Below are 4,463 nucleotides of genomic sequence, written 5' to 3' on the forward strand. Positions count from 1 at the left end.
ATCTGTCGTGAACCCTCTCAAGTTTGGTACAGCAATTTCCTCCTACTAAGGTCACACGGCTCTGAGATAGCTGGGTATTTCAAAGCTTTTTTCGAGAGCGTCGAGTGGGTGGATACCCATTTAGCGCTTTTGAAGACGTTTCGAACATTTAAAGTCACCAGCAATACTATTCTTTTATTTTTGTATCACTAACACTGTGCGGCTTCTACACTTTCAGTTGCTCATTTTAAAGCTCCTAGAGTTGATCTGCTTGGTCTAAAGCCGTGTTTTCTAGTTCATTCATCTGATCATTCACTCATGATTCATTGATAGCCACTTCGAGTCTGGGTTTAAGTAGCTTTTCATAGAGGTTTTCCGCTGTGTCAAGCATGCATAGTGGACGGTATGTTGAAGGCAAGTTGGGATCTCCATTTTCCTTACTGATTAGCACCAGCCGTTGCATTTTCCAGTGTTCAGAGAATATTCCGGATGCGAGGGAGCCATTGTACTTGTTTTAAAGTAATGCCGGTCGCTTTGCAGCAATTATTTTTAGGCTTTCTGCTGGGATCCCGTCCGCGTCGGGAGTTTTGTCGGCCTTGAGTGGCTAGTTATAGCTCTTCAAGGGTAAACTGGAGGGTTTGTGGAAGTTTTAGTGTCTGTTCTGGATCACTAGCCCTTTTTTCGTGTGTGGTGAAGAGTGGCTTTGCTCGAAGAAACTCGGTGTCTGCATTACTATTTTATACCAAGTCCCCAGGTGTTTTTGTTAATATCCTTGCCAAACAAAATTTGTGAAAACTTTTAAAATTATTTGCTTTATTGATTAACAGTTATTTTGGCAGCACCATATGACTTTCCAGTCCGGCAAGTCTTGCGCTACCACACATTTTCTCTTCCATTCCAACACGATTTTCCAACCGTCTTTTTTTCTGCACTCAAACAACAATAAAGCACTTCATGACACATGTCATTTGTGGCACTTTCCCGTTGCAACAACAAAATGCACGTAATCGTTAAGAAACTTTGCAAGCACACGCCGTTTTACTTACGCACACGCACACATACATACTCGTATATATAGAAACATATGCATTGAAAGTGTTAATATTAAAGCTTAATTACCACGTGGCGTGTTAGTAATGGGCCACTTCCCAATGGTCTTACCTTCATCACATTCTCATACGCTTACTCACACATAAGTATATATACTAATGTAGACACTTTAGACACTTTGGAGGACATGTGCATAGAAGACATGAGGCAATTTTAAAATAGCTGGCCTATTTCCTTTATTGCGGTTACTAACTTAAGTGTGTTATTACTTTTGAGTATTTACAAACATGTGTTCAAATGCACTTTGGTATCAAGAACACAACAAAAGAATTGGGTTAACGGAAGGTATTATCAATGTATTAATTGTATTTAAAATTGAAAACAGTTAACGGTTACAAGGGCGCCATTTTATTGTACAATTTGCTTTTTATTTCATTCGCCTAGCATGCTGACGTGTGCAATTCTCAGTAAGTTAATGAAATAATATTTTAAAGTACCACTAGTATTCTCCTCAATACTATTTCACTTCTTCTTAATGTTCATGATACATGACAAGTATCGAAATCTTGATACCGATAACAAATTTTCTTACAAAAGGCAAATCCGGTAGAGAAACGTTCCGTGAGATAATTGGTAGTACTTTATCACTTCGAACTGCGGAGAAATGGTTTCGACGAATCAGAGCGGGTGAAAACGACACCATGGATAAGCCAGCCGGCGGAAGACCTGTGACGACGAATACCGATCATATCATGGAAAACATCGAGTTAGACCGGCGCGGCATGTGGCATCTCGTGACATAGCCCAGAAGATGGGAGTTAGTCACCAAATCTTTTCAAACCATCTGCAGAAGGCGGGATACACAAAAAAACTTGATGTTTGGGTGCCACATGATTTGACGCAAAAAAACCTTCTGGACCGAATCATCGCCTGCAATATGCTGCTGAAGCGTCCAGAATTGGCCAACAGGAAGGGTATATGTAGTGTTGATGACTCGTCAGAAGCTACGGGAGCTCGGATGGAAGGTTTTATCGCATCCACCATATCCCCCGATATAGTGCCAAGTGATTACCACCTGTTCCTGTCAATGGCGAACGCCCTTGTTGGTGTAAAGTTGAACTCAAAAGAGCCTTGTGAAAATTGGCTGTCCGAGTTGTTCGCAAATAAGACGGGAATCTTCTACGAGGGGAGTATTATGAAGTTGCCGTTTAGATGGAAACAGAATATCGAACGAAACGGCGCATATTTGAACTAAATCCGATCACTGTAACGCTTTTTATAAAGCATTGAACAAAGAGCAAAAAAGCGGATATTTGACAACCTTATATTATAATATATATTTTTATTGTAAATACAAAATGCAAATCAAATATGAGTATCAAAAATAAATACGTTAGATCGCACCTAAAATATATAACCGAACAACTAAATAAAAAATATAAAACATAAATTATATATTATACAATTAAAAACCCATGCCCTGCAACACGCTCAAGAGCGGCGGTAAAGCGCGATGTTTCTTCTCTTTATCGCTGCGACACTTCTTCGTGTTATCGTTGCGTTTACTGTTATTTGAGCTATCATTTATATCGGTATCGGTATCGCTGTCCGCGTCATTATTGTTATCGCCATGCACCGCTTTCACGTCATCAACGCTGAGACTGGCTTTGTCGTTACTTTTGTCATTGGTTACTGCGACTTTGTTCAACGCAATTGGATTATCACTATTCACATTGTTGTTGCTATTTTTATTAGCAACTTTAGTTTCTTTCATATTGGCGCTACGAACGGGCGTGATCGAGGCAGCTGCCGCCGGTGCCATATCGTCCTCATGCATGGCCTCTTCAGGTGTGGTAATGATTTTTATAATGTGCTGGACGCTCGTATTCGGATTGTCGGCGCACTCGTTGGCCTCACGTTGCGTTGCACGAAGCATTGCTTCATCGAGCAGTCGCTTACATTCCTCGATTTGATTTTTCCAAGCGTGTACCGCAAATTGCGCTTGCTCGATGAACTCGTTGGGCGGCAAATCGGATATGTCGGCTTTCAGCGGCATGGCGTATTCGTTGACAAGTATACGCGGTTTAGTGGGCGCACCTTTTGAATTCGGCTTTGTATTTGTATTCGTATTGACGTTTTGATTGCCGCCGCCGCCTTCATTGCCTTCATTGCCGTTACTGTTTTCGCTGTGTTGTTCATTCAAAGACACAGGATTGTTAGAGTTATCACTTACTTTTTGATTGCTATTCGCGGGACCTGCTTCTCCGTAGATACGCTTGAAAGCACCGAAGCCATCATTGTAGCTGCTGTTAGGCTCATCTTCTTCAGCAAAACCGTAACGCGCTTTACAATTTCCTCTACTGGGCGGTCGTTTTGGACAAATTGGCTTAGGACGTTCATCTTGACAAGCGCCCAGAAAATCTCCCTCCAGTTCATTGATCTCCTTCACAATGGACACCGCATGCTCGCGCATGCGTTTTATCAGACACGTCACATGCTCAATCGTATCCTTGGTATCCTTTACGGCCGCATCTAAGCACGCCTGCTGCTCTGGCGTTTGCGCATGACAAATGTATGCAGCTTTTTGTTCCTGCTCGTGGCACTGTGTGTTATCGTTATCGCATGCATCGCGTTTCCGATTCAGCGACTCATCCTCCAACAGAAATGGCGGTTCACGTTTCATTTCGCTGGCTTCTTTACTGTCCAGCGCATCCTGTTCGCTGTCGTCGTCGATCTGGTAACTATCAATGGGATTCTTTTCTGCGTCAAGTTTTGTATTTCCATTTAAACGTTGTTGTAAAAGCGCTTTATCGACATCAAAATTAATTGAATTAGCCACAGTATCATAATAATTGACATCTTGATAGAAAGTGTCTTCATTTGGGTCGTTCGTTGCTGCGGACCATTGCAACAATACGATGAGTAGTAAAAAATAAAGCAACGGCTGACGTCTGCTTATCGTCATTTTAAAGAAATATTTTTTTTACACACTCTTAAATAAATTATTTGAAAACAAAAAAAAAATAAAAATGTTATAAATGTCAAAAGATGTTTAAGAAAGAATTGGGCATAAAAAAAATTACATATTACTATGGGCAAAAAATAGTTAGACTCTGTTCATAATTTTGGAAACCTTTTTTTTTTTGGAATCTATCGAACTTTCACTTTTCTTAGATCCAAACCTTACAAAAAAAATTATTTCGACGATTGGGATTTTGCGCGAAATTTAAATTTCGTACTATTTTTTTGCCCACAGTGTATGTATGTACGTATTGTTACAGAGTTGGCTGAACCAATTTCTCATGAACACACCTGCTTTGCTGACTGGGCATATAAACAACACGGCTTGCACTGAACATACGCCTATTGTGACACTTTATTGGTGTGAGAAATCTCGCTACTTCCGCACTAATGCAATTCGTCAGTGGTGGTGT

The sequence above is a fragment of the Bactrocera dorsalis genome, chromosome 3 (assembly GCF_023373825.1).
Source record: "Bactrocera dorsalis isolate Fly_Bdor chromosome 3, ASM2337382v1, whole genome shotgun sequence".
NCBI classification, from domain to species: Eukaryota; Metazoa; Arthropoda; class Insecta; order Diptera; family Tephritidae; genus Bactrocera; species Bactrocera dorsalis.